The following is a 19,530-nucleotide window of genomic DNA, read 5'->3' as shown; positions in this document are numbered from 1 at the left end:
CCCGGCGGCGCGACGCCGGCGCTTGTTGCGTGCGCGCCTGACCCCGCCCCTTGCCCGCCCCTTCCCCTCCCCCCTCCGCGCTTCTCCCCCGCCCGAGCCGTACAGCTGGGCCAGTGACGCGGGAGCCGCTGCCGCCGCCGCTGCCGCCGCCGCCGCCGCCGCCGCCGCCGCGTTCCATTCTCCTAAGCCGGCGACAGCCTCGCCCCCCGCCTCCCGCCGCCTCCTCCTGCAGCGCCGGCCAGCGCTAGCCAGACAAGGGCAAGCAGGGCCTCGCCTAGACCCGAGAGGGTTGCGGGCGCGCGCAGGCGGCAGAGCGGATCCCGGCGCCGCGGAAGCTTCGAGCGCCCCCCTCGCGGAGGTCGCCGCGCGGTTCCCGGGGTGAGTTGTCACCGCGGCTGGAGGGCGGCAGGGCCAGGCATTGTGTCACTGGCGCGCCCGGCCGGCTGTCAGGGGCGCGGGGCCGGCGCGCACCTCCGGGGGGGGACGCCGGGAAGCCCCGGCCGGCCGCCCGGCGTCGGCCGCTGTGTGCGCCGGCCCCGCTGTCACCCGGCCGGCCGCGCGCGGGGCCGGGAGGGCGGCCGGGGAGGCTGAGCGGGCAGCGGCGTGGGCTGTGCGGAGGCCGGGAAGAGGTCCGGACGGCCGGTCTGTGGCCGGGACCCGGGCGCGCCGCTTGGCCTCGCCCGGCGTATGGGGGGTCGCGCTCCCTGGCCGGGAGTCAGGGCGGAAACCAGACTTTGTGGGTCGCGGAGAGAAGGTAGGCGGAGGCCCCCTTTCTTATTACTGTTATTTCCCCCTCCGGCCGACCATAGCTGCGGGTTCTGCGCGGGGCAGGGTGGCTTGGCGACGGTGGATTTCCTGAGGAAATCTTGGAGTCTGTGTGGGAGCATTGGAGCCTTCTGGAGCCCCCGCGCCTCATCTGCTCTTTAATCTCAAAAACTTTACTTGTTATCCGGGCTGAGACTCACCGAAACCACTTCCTGTTTATATATGTAGACTTTCTTTTTTACTCCTGGTTTTCAGGGACTCCGAATAATAGTGTAGGTGTGACCCTCCCTCACAGTTTGGCGGTGGGGTTGCTGAAGTGGAAAGTTACCTGTAATGAGATTAGCATGGGGTGGGGGTGGGACCGTAAGACCCAAGACGAAAAGGTCGTCAAAATCAAGTCTTTGGCTCATTAGGGGGAAGTTCATGTCTTGGCCAAGAGGCCTAATACTGCTGTTCCCACAGAATGTATTGTTGGTGGCAGGGAGCTCGCTGGGCTTTGTTGCTCTTGCTAACTGGGCTTGTGTGTGCTCTGCACAGAGGTGCAGTAAAACTACCCAGTTCAGTTAACTGTAGGCATTTACTCCCCCTTTCTAGATCTGCAGAGGTAGAAGTGTGTCTTTCCAGCCTTTGCAGTGGTTAATTCATTTCTTGCTCTTTTCATTCCTCTGGTTTAAAATATATGTATGAATGATGCACACACACACACACACACACACCTTTTCTGTTTTGGGAATTCCACACCCAAATTGTCACCATCTAGTGGAGGCTAGTATAGACATGTTCTTGGCGTTGAGTTCTGAATTTTCTGGGCTTTGCATTTTTAGCTAGATGCATATTCAACCAGAAATGAAAATTTGGGTAGGTCTACTTCCCCTTCAGTAAAGGAGGTATTTAATAAAGCAACAATAATAGCAATAATAGGAACAGTTCTCGAGGACCGTGTACCAAGCTTTGTGCCAAGAACTTTACTTTATTGATCTCATTTAATAACAGACTTTTGTGGTAGATATTGTTATGATTCCCTTTTTTTTTTTTTTTCCAGTTGAAACCGAAACCAAACAAATAACTTGCCCAAGGTCACAAAAATAGCTATGGTGGAGCCCACACTTTATCTGATAGATTATACTGTTAGCTTCTAATTTGCTTACCATTTAGTAAAATTGAAACTGGAGTCTTTCTAAAAGTTTTTCAGGGCTCTACTTCTTCAAGCTCTTTTTCAGATCTTGAGCATCCATAATTCTCCAAGGTACACACTTATGGTATGTGCACAATATTAATTTGTTTATTCATTGTTTCATTCAGTTTTCCCCAATATTAATGTGATACAGAATGTATGCCAGGCACTGTGCTAGGTATTAGGGATACTGCAATGAGTAAGACAGAACACAGCCGTGCCATCATGGAGTTCACAGTCTTTTAAGTCAGTGTATTTTGGTTTATGTTGTTAATTTTAAGTTGTGACCATTTGCTGCGTAAGGACCTGCTGTCCAGTGAGTTAAATTAGAGGACACTACTGGTATGAGGACTGATAGATAGGACTTCCTGTCCACAGAGTGACTTGGATACTATAGTAGAAATGGCATATGAAACAAATCCTCACCTGTAGTTAGATGGGGACAGGTCCCTGTGTGCTCAGAGTAGGGCTGTCTCCCCTCCCCCCCAATATTTAAACCCCGAGACCAAACCCAGTGTCAAACGGCACAGTTCAGCTTATTTGCTGAGGCCTGCCTTCTCAAGGCCCAGAATTTAGGCAGCAGAAAGGAGAAGAAAGGTAGAATGAGGTGTTGCAGATGTGGCTGGTAGAGAAGAGACCTCAGCACTTTGTTTGGTTTCCTGGCAGGTCTCCATCCTGTGGTGACTGAACTTGTGCTCTTATGTAATGGTGCATCTACTGGCAGGGGATTTCCTCCTTTGCTGTTGCTGGGGCAGCAATTTCTACAGCTACCCCCCCACTCCATACACGTATATGCACCCTCCAAAGGCAATAATTCACCAGGTTTTTTAAAAGTAAGAACTGATTTCAGGTTTATTGTTACTAAGCATTATTTCACTCCCTCCATGCTTTTCTATAGCCCAGAGAAAGACCTGCTTTATGTTTTACATCGTTCCTTATGCACTTTTCCCATATCCTTAGGTGTTGTGACAACCAGGTAACTATAGTTGACTCTTAAAGAACACAAGGTTAGGGGTCCTGACCCCGATGGAGTCAAAAATCCATGTATAACTTTTGACTCCCCCAAAACTTTGCTAATAGCCTGCTGTTGACAGGAAGCCTTAGTGATAACATAAACTGCTGATTAAAACTTACTTTGTATGTTGCATGTATTATATGCTGTATTCTTACAATAAAGTAAGCTAGAGAAAAGAAGGCTCAGAGAATTATAGTATCTTTAAAAAAAATTATTCACATAAGCTTCCTCATTTCTGTGCTGAAACAAGTGAACTGTGGAGAAGTCTTAGAGCTGCTTGTGGGCAGAAAAGGAAGACCAGAGAGTAGATGTGCTGTTTTCCCCCTCTACTTCCCCATGTACCAAGAGACAGTTCACTGAGACGCAGCAGGACTACAGTGCCTACTTACAGACTTGCAGTGCCCACTTGAAGGCCTGAATATCAGCAGGTCCAATGGTAGTGGTTGTGTAATTGCCATGTGAAGCATTTTACTGAGCTCCTGAATTGACATGTGGTCTTCTAGTTGAAGCTGACAAGCAGGATTCATTTTCTGTCTTCCATCTTTCTGGATAGTAAGGAAGTCTTGTTTAGGGATCTTCCCTTAAGCAGTGGGGGGAAGAACAAATAGAGGAAGAAGCCCAGTGCCTTATTTTTTTAATATTTGAAAGCAGACCTGAGTGTTGAGTATTAGGACAGTTGAGTTAAGGGTAAACATTGGAACAAATGCATATATGATAATAGAGACACTTTCGGTTTCTGCTCAAGATGGCTTCCGTCTAGGGGCCACCCATATATCCCACCATAGTGAGATTTCATTTAGTGGAATGGTTTTTTAAAAAATTAATATTCTTAAGTTATGTTGCCACATTGCAGGAGACTTGGAAACTAGAGCAGTGAGAAATGATGCCTGTAATGTGGGAGAGCTATTTTCATATCGGTGGGAATGAAGGATGCAGCTTGAGGTTTGGGGCTGGGGGTTTTGTGGTGAGTATTTGAAGCTGCAGCAGCTCTGAATCTGAGACCAGTGAAGCAATTCCAGGACAGCGTGGGGGTGACTGTCCTTGAGCATCAAGATCTGTTCACTCCCACTCTGGCTGGGATTCAAGGCAACAGCCATTGTTCCCTTGGATGCTTATAAGTTCGTGAGTGTCTTTGTGTAAAACCTTTATTTGAAAAAGTAGAGGCACTGGGGAAAGAGGTACCTCTTAAAAGGCTTAGGTTTTAGCAGCAAAACCTGTCAGGCACCTGTGGATGTTTCCTTTTTTTTTGTGCTCATGTGTGTCTGTGATGGTGTCCTTTTTCTTTCCCTTTAGTCCTTTGGCCTAGAAACCAGCAGGGTTCCTCTGTTTACTCTCTCATCTTCTGATTCTTCCCTGAGTGTGGAAGTCTCCGCTCTGCTGGTAGACCTCTAGTGGTACTGAGCTGGGTCACTTCGGCTGTGAAAGGCCACCTGGGCTTCTGTCAGGGCTTGGGGACACTTGAGTCTCTGTGAAGGTACTGGTATAGTAACAGCAGAAAATGCCCCAAGTGTAGTGAGACTTGGACAGGTTTCACAGGCTCCCGTGTGGCCTCTGATGTATTCTCCTTCCTGGGCCCTTCTGTCTCAGAAAAGGAAAATAGCACCCTTGAAACATCTGAAGGCTGCATGCCAAGAATTTATGCAGTATTCCAGAAACAGGATATTATTGAAGTGTTTTCTCAAGCAGAAACAGACATAGTTAGTTCCCTGTTACTGTTGCCAGTGTTAGTAGATCCCTAAAATTACCTGATAGCAGTGTGCCCTTAAATGTACTCTTCCCTCCCTGTGCTCCCCCCTCCCACACATGTGTGCAAGTGTTAAGACTTTTTTTTTTTTTTTCGTAGAGCCCCATTGCTTGATTTGGGGAAAGTTAGCCTGGGTTCCGATGACAGTAATAGGTTCTCAGGGGTTTGCAGACAGCAGAGGTGGTGACTGACAATTCTTTATTACTCAGAAGAGGATCTTTTGTGGTGAAAAATTCAATGACTCAGGATTCTTTTCTCCTGTAGTTGGAGATCTATACCTCAGAGAAGAGGCATAAATAGGGGCTCTTTCCCAGCCTCCCCTTTCCAAACCATCCTTTCTTAAGGAGGGGGAAAGTTTCATCTTTCCAAATCCAGCCTGCTGTCAGCAGTGACTTGCCTTCACCCACAGAAGTTTAAGATCAGAGCATGAAGTTGGCCTGTGTGTAGACTCCCTCTGCTAGACTTTTGGCTAGACTAGGCTTCGGCTTCTGACAAAGCCAGTAAAATGAAACTGGCTTCTGGGAATGGGATAGGACTGTTTATCCCATTCTTCCTTCTTTGGGCTCTTCTCAGTCGATCTCACTCTAAGTGGGTGGAAGTTTTAAAAAGGGAACTTGAAAAAGAGAATAAGGTGGTTTTGCTTATTTTGCATTTTAAGTGGTAGCCTAGGCTAACTGTCTGAGGGAAGACTGGGGGGCTGCTTTTTTTTTTTTTAAATTGTTAACACATTGGGGACAAGATTACAGAAAGCTTGCAGAATAGAGGGGGAGAAAAAACTCACCATGATTCTACCATCCTACCACAAACATCATTTCCATCTATTCTATGCTTTCTTTCAGTTGGGAATCCCTGTACATTCAGTTTTGTATTTTTTTTTTTTTTCATTTAGCATTATACCATAAATATTTTTCTGTAATGACATATAGCCTTTATAATTATTTTTAATGGCTTTGTAATATTCCATCAACTAGATCAGCTGTAGCTGACAGCTGTCATCATATTCTAATTTTAGAACATTTTCATCACCCTTAAAAGAAACTCCCTTAGTAGTCACTCCCGGTTCCTCACAATCCCTGTAGCCCATGGCCACCCCTAATCTACTCTCTTTCTCTGTAGTTTACCTATGTGGACATTTCACATAAACAGAATCATACAACATGTGGTCTTTAGAAGTTGGCTTCTTTCACTTAGCATAATGTTGTTGAGATTTATATTATAGCATGTATCAGTACTTTATTCCACTTTTTTGCTAAATAATTTGTTGTATAGATATATCATATTTTGTTTATCCATTCATCAGCTAATGGACATTTGGATTGTTTTTTGTTATTATAAATAATGTTGCTGTCAACACCCATGTATAAAGTTTTGTGTAGCCATATGTGTTTATTTCTTAGGGAGATATTTTAAAATCTACATCCAGGGCGCCTGGGTGGCTCAGTTGGTTAAGCGACTGCCTTCGGCTCAGGTCATGATCCTGGAGTCCCGGGATCAAGTCCCACATCGGGCTCCCTGCTCAGCAGGGGGTCTGCTTCTCCCTCTGCCCTCTTCCCTCTCGTGCTCTCTGTCTCTCATTCTCTCTCTCTCAAATAAATAAATAAAATCTTTAAAAAAAAAAAATCTACATCCATATTTCTACTTTGGAGTTAACATTTTGGTTATGCAGTTTGTTTGGGGAAGAACAGTGTTATGGCAAAAACTTTTGATTATGTGTTGTTGAGGATATTGCCCTGAATTAAGAAAAGATGCTACCAAGAAAAAGAAAAAAATGAAAGGAAGAATTATGTGTGTAAGAATACAATAGCATTGTTTCCAAATCTTCGGTGCTGAACTTTAAAGAGTAGTGGGAGTTTACAGATGCAGTAGTGCCTACATTCAGTGCACATGTACTGCTGCTTTAAAAAAAAATTTTTTTTCAGCATGAAGCCTCAGTTCTAAATTGCAGCATTGTGTTTTATGGAGCGAACTTTACCATGAACCCCACAGAGCCTTCCTTATCAAATGTAATTTATAGTTCTCAGAATCTTTTCCTTTTCTTATGAAACGTTCCATGCCAGGGTTCTGTGCACCTGCTTAGAGGTTTCTTTTAGGCTGGGATGGAGAGCCAACCATCAAGGTTGGCTAGGAAGGTAGGTCTAGGAATTTGGTCTGGTGTGAGGATTCCTGTCTACAGGCTTTCTTTAACCAATCAGTTTTTATTGTGGAAATGTTTTCTGACCCTGAAATATCTTTTCTTTCTTTCTTTTTCTTTTTCTTTTTTTTTAATTAAGAGAGAAAAGTGGGTGTGGGTTCCACAGTGAGAAATCGGGAGAAGGGAAATAGGAGCAGTAGTGTGAATTCTTTAGGGAATGTTTTCCTGTCTTCCCCAGGCCTCAATTTTAGAAGTAAATGTTGACTTGTGATATCTCTTTTCTTGATCTCTCTGTGGCTTTATAACCGGCTGGGACAGCAAAGAACCTAATACCGTACTGGCACTAATAAGGCTCCCAATAAGCACACAGCCCCATATATTTTACTTCTAGGGGGAGCCATCTCTGTGTTGGTCCAGGTTCCAGGCTGAGGTTGGGAGTCACCTGAGGTCAGTCAGTGACAGCCTTGTCCGCTTCGTACTCAGCTCCTGAATTATTTGGTTGGTTGATAAGTGATTGACCAGGGATAGAGGATTAAAGTCAAAAGGGTGAGAGGGCAAGGTGACCTTGAGGCCTTGAGCTGTGGATGACAAGGAATCAAAGAGTGATATTAGTGATGAGATTCTAAAAAGAGACATTTGAAGGGGAGGCCTGGGTTGAATGAAAAACAGATATAAACAGGGTGATGAAAAGCGGTTAACATTCACCAACTTCACTCTGACTGGTAGCAGGAAAAGACGACTGCTCAGAAACCGTGGAGGCGGGAGGAGGTGAAGCAAGGAGAGGGTACTAGAGGTTCTTCCAAATGTTTTAGCAAGGCTAGTGAAAACCAAACTGCAGGGCCCCTTAAGAATTTGGATCCAATACCAGAGTTACCCCTGTTAATTTTCAGGACCAGGTTTTTGTTTCTGGAACTCTGTCCATCTTTTAAAAGCCTCAGGAGGCATCATCAGTCATGCCCTAAATCCAACCTACAAGTGCGTATCTACAGTTTCGCCTTATTTACTTAATATATTTTTAGCATCCACTGTGAATCTGGTTGCAAACAAGGAAGTAGTAGTAGGATGGCTTGTTTCTGTTTGTTCTCCAGAAATGAGCTCTTTTGGGGGTGGTTCTATTACTTCTGGAATTATAAAATGTAATTGTGTGGGTCATCTCCTTTGAAGGTCTATACATGCTTTTGAAAAATCACATCTTTGAAAGAAGGGCAGCTCTCTACAAATGCTCACTGCTTTTCTTGGATATATGTGAGCAACAGCAGAATGAACAGATTTCAGAGCCTATGGTGTTCGTAAAACTTTCTGTGAATAGCAACAAGGTAGGTATTTTTCAAGCACTGCATCTGAATTCACTTATTAATTGAACAAGTATTTATTGAATGCTCTTTCCCATTTAATCATCTCCCTGCAGGGATTCTTTGCAGCACACAGCCTAACAAATGTTCTCTAGTATTTATTTTGGTTTGTCTTTTTCACTCATAGATTTTAAGCCCCTTGAGGATGGAAGGGCTGGTTTAAGTCTCTGCTGTGTTTACTTTGCAGATTGGGCAGCCATATTAATAGCAGTACAGATTTCTTCATTTTACAAAGTGCTTTCATGTAAGATGTCCTATCATACTGTGAGGAAGATTTTAGTCCCATTTTCCAAATGGGAAAGCCAAGGCCTTTGGTAACCAGTAGACATTTAGCAGCCACTGTGCTTGTAAATAGTGACACTGAGTCAGCTTGGGCTCAGGCTGAATCAAACATTGGTACCACATGCTGGGAAATAGGAAACCTCCTGGAATTGCAGACTTGATAAATCTTAACTTTCTCATGAAAAACAATACAACAACCCTTTCCTTTTCCCCCACCCCATCTCAGCATAGGTACTCTCAAGGTCAGTATGTTTTTATGTACAGTTGGGACAAAAATGTGGAAGCGTACAAAATTTGAAAGGCAGCTTTCATTTCCTAACTAAGGAAAAGCATTCCTATATTGTCTGAGGGGCTTTTATTTTTATTTTTGGAGGAGGGGAGAGGCCATAGGGTCAAAACCTTGGTATCTAGGAATCCATGCAGTTTGGGGGTTATTAGAAGGTCCAGTTGGGGGTAAGCCAGAGAAGAAGTTCTGGGTTCTTTGGGTCTTAAGGACTCGGTAATGGGGATTTTGAGCAACTCTGTAAACACTGTTTCCAAAAGGGGACTGTCTTCGCCTGAGAACTTGTGAGGGCTCCTGTAGGAACATCCTTCCCTTTTCTGCAGACAAGGGGATCTTGGGTCTCCTGTAGGCGAGGCTTGACCTCCTCTTCCCTATTGTCCCGCCCTTGTTTTCAGAGGCAAAGATGCGTCTGTGAGGGCAGGGAGGAAGCTGGAAGTGAAGGTCCCATCTCACCCAGGACGGCTTAGATTTGGAGAAACATAAAGCAGTGCTGATGTTACTGGGGCAGGGTGTGCTTAGACAGCCCTGTCTGTTTATTCCATGTCATTGGGAAAGTGGAGGAGTAAGACTGGCTGTGAGCCCGGCAGTTTCCCCCTTTCCTTTGGTGAATGAAAATGGACGATTGTTTTAAGAAGTGGGTACTGAGTGGGAGGCAAGGGGAAGATAGCAGGCCTTGGGTTCAGATTAACCCTGCTTTCACTGTCAGCTCAGCCATTTGCCAGCTCTATGCCTTGAGCTAAGTTTAACTTCTCTGGCCCTCATTTTTGTCCTTTGTAAAATGGAGATGGTACTGTTAACACTATCTGTCTCCAGAAAGGTAGCTACCAAAATATTAATGATTACTTGCTATGGAGGATTTGAGGGTGTTGAAGGGTAACAGGAAAATTATAATTTCTAAAACTTCCTTTTTGTGTCATATGACTTTGACTCTTGGCACATATAACTTAAAAGTACCCCCTCATGGGATAATTATGAAAATCAAATAAAACGGGGTATTTATTTTTATTAGGCCATATCTTTTTATTTATTTATTTTTTTAAGATTTGATTTATTTATTTGACAGAGAGATACACAGTGAGAGAGGGAACACAAGCAGGGGGAGTGGGAGAGGGAGAAGCAGGCTTCCCGCTGAGCAGGGAGCCCGATGTGGGGCTCGATCCCAGGACTCTGGGACCGTGACCTGAGCCGAAGGCAGACGCTTAACCATCTGAGCCACCCAGGTGCCCCCAAACTGGATCTTTAAAACCAGGTACAGTGCCTCACAACTAAAAAATACTCAAATGGCAGTTTATTTGGGGAAGAAGTGATATTAATTAATTCATGGTCGACCCTTGCTTTTGTAGTGTTAAATTTTCAGTCTGCCTTATGTGGCTTTGGGTAAGTCTCTTTCTTAAGCCCCAGTTTCTTCAACTGAAAATGGGGGTTTAAAGTAGTATCTACTACATATAGGGGTTTGGAGCAGACATATCAAGCGGGTAGCCTGGTATTTGGCACGTGGTTAGTGCTCAGTAAATATTAACTTTTATCAGCTGTTATCCTCACAGCTGTGCTGGAAGTGAGGTGGAGTTAATGCCCACTTCAGAGTTACAGAGAGTGAGGCACAGAGTGGTTTGGTGACTTGTCTTGAGGCCATGTTGAATTAGCAGCAGAAATGGCCTTCTCTGTTAACTGCCCTCCTGCTGGAGTTCACACCGACAGCCTCACAGCCCAGAGTCTGCTCACCTCTCCTTCCTTCATCCTGGAAGACCTGCATAGGGATGGGCTCAGCCTCCCTAGGGGAAGGCCCCTCTCCGTACCACTTTGGTATTGCCTGCGACTTCCTACCTGCTCCATGAATAACTATCTTCTGCCCGTTTATGAGACTGAATGGTTGCGCTGAAGTTAGACTTGGTGGGAAATAGGTTTTAAGCTTTGTGCTGTGGGCTCCTGTTCTGTATATTCACGTTTTGATGGGGGTGGGGGTGGGCGCTGAGTGATTTCTACACAGAATTGTTTCCAGAAAGTGAGAGATCCTCATCACCAAACTTAGGGGGTCAGAGCTGAAGCCACCAGTTTTTCACTTTGGGATTGTACAGTACACTTCTCACCCTTGCCTCTTTGGTTTTCTCTTCATCAGACTTCACAACATTGGCCTTGCTCCCTTCTTCATAGGGGTCACGAAGTACTTACCATCTGGTAAAAAATGCAGTGCAATGTCAAAAGTTACAGCCATCTAAATTTGCCTAGTGGCCTGGAAGGAGTATGCGTATGTATACAGATTCTTGCACTTCATAGTTTTGGTTTTTTTTTAATATTTTACTTGTTTATTTGACAGAGAGAGAGCGCAAGAGAGGGGACAGAAGCAGGGGGAGTGGGAGAGGGAGAAGCAGGCTTCCCACTGAGCAGGGAGCCTGATGCGGGGCTCGATCCCAGGACCCTGGGATCATGACCTGAGCCAAAGGCAGACGCTTAACGACTGAGCCACCCAGGCGCCCCGCACTTCATAGTTTTGATGTTGTTTTCGTGTGTTTCAAATACACCCTTTTCCAAATTTGCATTTAGTGGTGGCTGGCAAACCTTGTATTCCATCTTTTTTGGAATGTATACTTGCTGTAGTATTGCATCCACATTGTATAATTCCACATCAGGGTCTGAAGGGCCCTGCTATTGAGGCAATCACTTTTCAGTACTTAATACCAGTCAAGTCTGTGCACCTCTAGATGAGTCTGCTCTAGATTTCCAGCCTGCTTTCTTTTCCTTATTTGTGGCTGCCTAAAGGCCTCTAGCGAAGTACATCAAAGTGCTTCCTGTTGGCTTGGCAAAAGGAAGATCCTTGGAGGAGCTTAAAGACCTCATGGAGAGGACCCTCTTAATCTAAGCTAATCGCAAAATGAGACTCTGCAGTGGAGAAGCCACCCTGGCACCCACTTTATGAAAGCCCCTCTGAAATACAAGCTGTTCAGGCTGTTTGCCACGTTTCTATAGTATTTATCTGGTTTTTGAAAACAGACCTGCTTAAATTAATTCTGGTTGGTGTCTGGAAGTGAGGTGGAGCTTGTGCCCACTTCAGAGTTACAGGAAGCGAGGCACAGAGGAACTGGGTCACTTGTATTAAGGCCCTATGTTGAGTTAGCCAGGGTGATGCCTGGAAGATTTGAAGGAGATACTTATAAAAGAATGAAGCTCTGGGTTTATTTCAGGCCTAATCGTGAACTTGCAGGAGCAGCTTCCGAGCACCAGGGAGAGAGGAATGGCACACTGCCTTGGAGCGGTCATCTAGGATGCCACCTTGTGGGATCCATATTGTAGGCAGTCTCTGGCCTATGTGAAGTCGTGCCTGGGCCTTATCAGAAATGAGCCAGATGGTGTTTCTAGTGAAACTGGCAGCTGTTCTTGCTGACAGAATTAATTAAACATTTTTACATGTAAATGTGGAATTATGGGAAGCTTTCTTTTGGGGTTTTAGTTGCATGTGAGACTGCTGCCCTTACCTTCCTTTTTAAAATTTTTTTAAAATTTAAATTCAGTTAATTAACATATAGTGCATTATTAGTTGCAGACGTAGAGGTCAGTGATTCATCAGTTGCATATAACACCCTGTGCTCATTATATCACATGCCCTCCTTAATGTCCATCACCCAGTTACCCCTTCCCCCTCCCCTCCAACAACCCTCAGTTTGTTTCCTATGATTAAGAGTCTCTTATGGGGGACACCTTGGTGGCTCAGTCACTTAAGTGTCTGTTTTCGGCTCAGGTCATGATCACAGGATCCTGGGATCGAGTCCTGCATCGGGCTCCTTGCTCAGCAGGGAGCCTGCTTTTCCTTCTGCCTGCTGCTCTCCCTGCTTGTGCTCACTCGCTCTCTCTCTGACAAATAATAAACTCTTTTTTAAAGAGTCTCTTACGGTTTTTCTCCCTCTCTGTTTTTGTCTTGTTTTATTTTTCCCTCTCTTCCCCTATGGTCCTCTGTTTTGTTTCTTAAATTCCACATATGAGTGAAATCACTTGATAATTGTCTTTCTCTGACTTACTTCACTTAGCATAATACCCTCTAGTTCCATCCACGTCATTACAAATGGCAAGATACCACTTTTTTGATGGCTAAGTAATATTCCATTGTATACACATGTACTGCATCTTTTTTATCCATTCTTCTGTCGATGGACATCTGGGCTCTTTCCATAGTTTGGCTATTGTGGGCATTGCTGCTATAAACATTGGGGTGTAGGTGCCCCTTCGGATCACTATATTTGTATCTTTATGAGTAGTGCAATTGGTGGGTTGTAGGGTAGCTCTCTTTTCAACAGAGGCCTTTATTTATCCTTTGCTGGCCATAAGTGACCCTCAGCTCTGTGTCTTTCTGTCCCCTCTGGTTACTTTCTTCACCAAATGGGCCATTTATAGTGGGGAGGTATAAGGTAACCAGTCTTATCTCTAGTGTAATTTGAAGGTTGCTGATGGGACCTTGTCCCAGAATGTACCTGCTACATGGTTAACCTTGGTGACTAAAATTTTCATCATTTGAGTCCCTTCCTTTGGGTTAAGACATTTGGATGTATGTAGCACGTATAATACCTAGTAACAGTGACAGTCAGAGTCACGAAACCCAGGAAAGAAAGAAGAAAAATGTGAAGAGTGGGACAAGGCAGGAAGTACTGAGTGTGCTGTGTGCCAGGTGCTGTGCTAGGTGCTGTACTCTCATGGGCTTGTCTTCACTTTCTAGATCAGAAAAGCTCTAAAAAGTTAAGTACTATAAATTACTCTGTTGGCGGTAGAACCAAGGCTGGAGTGATTCCAAAGCCTGTGTTTTTCAGGGCAGATATAATATATGTGGGTTAGAAAGTTGGGGTGGAGGATGAGGTGGCGAGGGAGACCGAGAACAAATACCTGGAGAGAGGAGGTCAGGACCAGGTAGGAGCTGCAGTGGAGGGATGCATGGGAGTGGATGGTCCTGGGTGAAGGTCTGGGAAGGCGGGGTTGGTGAGCAAAAATAAACCGAAGTGGAAAGAAAAAAAGGTTGAGGTATCACTGGGGTGGGGGGGGGTGCGTATACTGTTGAATGATGGCAGCTTTTCCCTCAGGGATACTCTGTAGGGTTTATTTAGGGTCTGGGAGACCAGATAGTCTCTGTATTTAGGCAGGTGGCAGTTGGCCCCACAGGAAGCCTTTTAATCCCTTCCTTTGGGTTAAGACATTTGGATGTATGCAGGAAGAGAGGGTATTTATAGACTGGCCTGTACTCTACTGAAAGGCAACTCCCATTTCATTTAGGGAAGGCAGCATTGTTTGCCTTTGAGATGCCGCATTTATGGATCCCCATTTGGCCCAGCAGGAGGGGCTGGGTAATGCCCCGTTATATTATCCTGGTTCCCTGCTGCCTCAGAGTTGTGCACGGACACTTCGGCCGTTTACCTCTAAGTGACCTCTGGCTGCTCCCTTTCCTGCAAATGCTTCTTTTCAAAGATGAGTTGGAATCAGGACTGGGAAAGGTGGCCCTTTTGTCTCTGTGTTCAGGGTAGCTAGGAATTCCCTAGAATAATGATTCTAATTTGTTCCCTAGCTCCTTGTCACAAGGCTAGGATTGCTCTGTTGATAGCATGACCAAACCCTACATTCAGTCCAATTCAACATTAATTTATTGATTCATGCTAGTATGTATGGGGGTGGAATACAAAGATGACTGCGACAGGTCTCCAGCTCCAAATCTAGGGGGATAATGAGTTCTTCCTTATAGCAGAAAATGCTCATACACTTTCCGTCTTCTCTGACTGTTGTGAGGACTAATTGTAGCAATAATCAATTGAGACTGCTTTGAAAAGTAGAAAGCTCTAGATTCACGTAAAATTTTCTTAACATTACAAGGTAGACTCATAATAAAAGATAACGTGTATGGAGTGCGTTCTACATGTCAGGCACTCTTCTAAGGGCTTTATTTGTATTAGCTTATTTAATCTTCACACAGCAACTTTGAAGTAGGTTGCTTATACCCATTTTATGGTTGTGAGAATTAATGCCAAATTGGATTAAAAAAAACCTTTCTAGGTTGGCATGGCTGGTAAGTAGCAGAACCAGCCTCTGTTAAGACCTTGTGGAAATCCAGGAAGAGAGGGCATCCTACCCCAAGGGGAGGCAGCAGCCAGGACTTACCCTCAGAGACTAGAAAGGAGCAGGGAAAGGTCAGCCTGGTGCCCAAAAAAGCATTAGCATTTCTACACAACTTCATTAAATTACTGAAATCGGTTCTGAACTTGGAGCCCTGTTTCTTGTATAGTAATGCAATTGAAATAAATAATTTAAGCCAAGGAGGAAGGACAAAATTGGTGAGCTCACATATGTGGATGGGCACTTAACTGACAGACTAAAATACAGAGAGGCCAACCCTAAAGCAAGTACATCTTTACTCAATTTACAAATGAGTGCAAAGACCCAGGCAACGTGCTTTGTGTTGGGACTTTTAAAGAACAAACATTAAAAAAAAACAAACAAAAATGAATTCTTCCCCTCTCAGCTTTTTTCTTTCTTTTTTTTTTTTTTTTAAGATTTTATTTATTTATTTGACAGAGTGAGAACAGGAACACAAGCAGGGGGTGTGGGAGAGGGAGAAGCAGGCTTCCCACTGAGCAGGGAGCCCGATGCGGGGCTTGATCCCAGGACTCTGGGATCATGACCTGAGCCGAAGGTAGACGCTTAGCCCACTGAGCCACCCAGGCGCCCCTCTCAGCCTTTTTCTGTTGAAGTTTCTATTAGGAATATCTGAATTTGAACACTAATACGCAGTGTATCCATCTTTGGCCGTCATTTTCCAGAGAAATCAAGCTCATTTTTGAGGCACCTTCTGGCCAGGTTACCTCAGCTGTGGAAGATTGGGAACAAACATATATGCACATCGTGGAGAGGGCAATCTCTCCATTAGATGCAAGTCTGTAAAGAGCTCTGGGAGTTAATGTCTCTGAATTCCTGGTTCAGTCCACTCCACTCTTTCAACAGCTTTTTTAACATGCGGTGCCTGTCTCATTAGCAGTTCAGGGGAATTAGCCTTCAACATCTGATGACCTAGTTCCCAAATTTGCAGCAGCTTCAGAAGTTTCTAGAATGCCCCAAAGCAGTGTTTCTTAAAGTGTGCTTAGTTAGAATCACCTGACCCACCTTACACGTAGGGAATCAGTTCCTTTGTGGGTGGGGTCTGGCGAATGACATGTAAAGAACTTCCTTCTGCTCAGGTTCTGAAGTAGAGCTTCGAAGCCAAGTCCAAGTCCACCTCGAGAGGGTATAGAGCTGCAAGCGGCAGTGTGAACAGTCTTCACGGCTTCCTGTTTTCTTTTATAATGAATGGGAATTTTGCCTCCTCTTCCATAATATATCCAGGATCATTTTAATATTTAAAATGAATTACGTTAATCTAATATGGATTCAGTGTGAACCTCTACCGAGATTGTGTGCTTTGGGGTGAGACTGCTTAGTTTGTAAGCTTGGTGTTATGAATTGCTAACTATAATGACCTTGGGCAAGTTATTTAACTTCTCTGTGCCTTGTCTAAAAATGGAGATAGTTGTAATACCTACCTTTTAAGGTTGTTGTGAGGATTAAATAAAATATTGGATAGAAAATGCTTAGATCCATGCACAATGCAGTCAAGTGCCAGTTAATAATAATGATGCTATTATTACTGTTCTGAGCGTCCATGTCATTGGGAGTCTGACCACCCCAGTTATAGAAAGTATTCCTTCAGATTGACAAAACATCCCTCTCCTCCGTGACACAGCCAGGCCACAGGCTTATAAAAAGGCCTTTTGCCATCCATAAGAAGCCTAAACAGAGCACTGGGAAAATGCTTTGCCATAACAGATCTTCTCAGATCACACCCTAGTTTTATTTTAGTTGTTTGAGGTCCCTGTGTGAAGCATGACTGTGCTCAAGCTGTCAGAATCTGTCACGGGTGGGAGGGAAGTGTTTGTTTAGAAAATGTCAGAGAATCCACCAAGTTGCTTTTTTTTTTTTTTTTAAAGATTTTATTTATTTATTTGTCAGAGAGACAGAACACAAGCAGGGGGAGAGGCAGGCAGAGGGAGAAGCAGGCTCCCCGCTGAGCAAGGAGCCCGATGTGGGACTCAATCCCAGGACCCTGGGATCATGACCTGAGCCGAAGGCAGCCGCCCAACCAACTGAGCCACCCAGGCATCCCAAGTTGCTTTAACCAACAAGTGTTCTTCATTCAATCTGCACTTTTCCCCGCTTTGTTCTTGTTTAACAGGGAAGAGGGCTAGATTGCACTTTCCCTTTGTAAAGTACCCATCTCAAAATTCATTTTCCCTGTTAACTTGTTTTTTAAAAAACTTGGGAAATCTCAAGTTGTACTTATTTCTTGAAGAAAGTTTAGGAAGTGCAGGTACTAGAGTCATGGAGGGAGAAAATCACCTGCGATTTCCCTTCCACCTCTCACCCCTGTTCCCCTGTTACCGTGCTCCTTCTGTCTAGGATGGTCAGGGGTGGCAGAATGGCCGGCAGGGTCTTGGAGAGAAGGGCCACATTTCTGGGAGCCAAGGTGGCCCTCCTGTGGCTCAGCTTTACAGTGGGCAGCCCCACTTTGGGACGAGCACTTGGCCACGCCCTTGTCCCCAAGTGTCCTCTCCCTTTCAGAGCAGTTATGTGGAAGTCCAGCTGCTTGTTTCCACTCTGCTGTGTGTTCAGGCATTTGTGGCCTGGTTTATGTTTCTTCTGCTCTCCTGATTTTGTGCTCATTTTTCACATAGACAGGCGCTCAGGGTTCTTGGGCCTCTTTTCTCTGTAGGAACTGGTACTGGCTCTCAGGGCGGATGCTTCTCTGTCTCATCCCTGTCTCTCACTAAATACAGCTAGGGAGGTTCTGCCTAGGAGGAGAACTCATTGTGTAAGGAGAACACTGCCTCAGGGCTTTTTAAACATAATGCTTCCTCCCCCTTTCTCTTCTTCCCAGAATAAGAGCTGCCAGTAAAATTTTAGTGCAGGACCATTGAGATATATTTATCACCATTGTGATGGACAAAGGAATTGTCAACTCTTCTCCTTATCGATCCCCTTCACCTCCTTGCAAATAGGAATTACAGGAAATCACAACTAGCTTAAAAGACCGTGGGCAGATGGGAAGATGGAATGTGTAACCCCCATTCCCAGAAATAGGAGAATGGCTGAGCTGATTGACCTTAGCATTTGGCGGTCAGGAGGAGGGTGAAAGCCTGGCTTGAAATAATGTCACCATCTGGGAATTGAAACCCAGGTCTTCCTGCTCTCTGACTTCTTTGTCATAATGATTCCCCTCTCTGATCCCCTCCTTTCTAGTTGGTAACCAGCCCCTGCCAATTCTTACTTCTGTAGGTTTTTGTCGCCACTATCCTGACCAGACCTGATCATCATCCTGTCTAACCTCTTAGGCTGCTTTGGTCTCTCTTGCCAGGTTCATCTCCCAAGAACATTGTTCTTATCTCGTGAGATTAGGTAAGAGAATGAAGCCCTGCGTGTGTGGGAGGTGGTATTAACCATCCCTTTCCATGGTGGCAGTGCCCTTTGAGGGCAAGGAGTAAGTATTCTGGTGCCCCTTACATAGTAGGCTTTTAATAAATACTTGTTCGGTTGGCTTAGGTTGTGTTTCTTGCTCAAGAACGTTCATTGGCTCCTACTGCCTACTCATCAAGGCAGAATTTCTCTGTTTTTCATGGCTGTACAAACTGGCTTTACTATAAGTATCCAGTTGAATACTTAATACTTTGTGGAATAACTGGAGTCTGCAAGGGATAGATATAGGGAAGCCCTAAGAATTGTCCCATGCCCTGGAGAATCTCAAATGGGATTTTTTTCTTTCTGTTTTTCTCTGATTCTTGGCCTCTTTCCCTCTCTTTTTCCCACCTTCTCCTTCTCCACCCCCCAATTTATATCTTGCTTACTTCAGCCTTCCAGCCTGAGAAATTCCTTCTTTCTCCATACTTATTCAGCTCTCAGATCTCCCTCCCTCCCTCCCTTCAGGTCAGATATCCCTCCCTCCCTCTCTCCCTTCCTCCATCCCTCCCTTTCTCCCTTCCTTCCTTTCTCTTTTTTTAAGATTTATGTATTTTTAGAGAGTGTGCACCTGCGCAGGAGAGGCAAAAGGAGAGAAACAGACTCCCTGCTGAGTGCGGAGCCCCATGTGGGGCTCGGGGCTCCATGTCATGATCCTGAGCTCTTGACCTGTGCCGAAGTCTAAGAGTTGGACACTTAACTGACTGAGCCACCCAGGAGCCCCTCCCTTCCTTCCTTCCTCTTAAGGTCCTCTTTGACTGTCTTGGTTCAGACCCTTCCTGGTTTTTGTTTTCATTATTTTGTCCTTTACTTACAAGTAGCTACTGCTTGTTCTTTCTTATTTTCTAATTATTCATACCTCACGATTTAGCATTTTATTGCACCCACATGGAATACTGAAATAGATACTCCTGCCTTATTGTGTGCCTTGATTGTTTGCTGTCTGGGTTTGCAGCCTCCCCAGCTACCCTGAAGGTGGGGTGGGACCTGTGTCTTCTGTGCATTTTGTAAGCTATAGATAAAGGACTGACGGGAAATGATGCTGCATGGGGTAGACAGAGGTGACCCATTAGAGGTGAAAGGTGATCTGACAATGCTTTGAGAGTGTAGTTCCTAGCAGAATTCTGAAGGGTCTGGAGCAGAATAGGGACTGGAGGCCCAAAGACCATCCAGGAGAAGTTCTAGGGCTCTGGAAACCAAGACCTGGAAGGGTCAGGCTTGTCACCCAAGAGTTTGTCTCATTCTGAGATTCCTACATTCTCATTTCCATGGTTCAC

At 45.0% G+C, this 19,530-nt stretch overlaps 1 protein-coding gene across 3 annotated transcripts in view; it reads left to right on the top strand.

The window, feature by feature from the left end:
• The first annotated feature begins 110 nt into the window (after window positions 1–110).
• SUSD6 (sushi domain containing 6) overlaps window positions 111–19,530 on the top strand; it is a 93,214-nt gene continuing 73,794 nt past the window's right edge. The window contains exon 1 of one of the 3 annotated variants that reach the window (XM_081830343.1): window positions 111–378. The gene's annotated coding sequence lies outside the window, so the exon portion shown is untranslated. Of the gene's footprint in view, window positions 379–601; window positions 755–2,605; window positions 2,747–19,530 lie in introns of those variants that run through there. The other 2 variants (XM_081830346.1, XM_081830345.1) reach the window with 2 other exon arrangements.

Source organism: Leptonychotes weddellii, chromosome 9 (assembly GCF_054177405.1).
Source record: "Leptonychotes weddellii isolate Sample4059 chromosome 9, ASM5417740v2, whole genome shotgun sequence".
NCBI lineage: Eukaryota > Metazoa > Chordata > Mammalia > Carnivora > Phocidae > Leptonychotes > Leptonychotes weddellii.
This window is presented reverse-complemented; position numbering and strand designations above follow the sequence as displayed.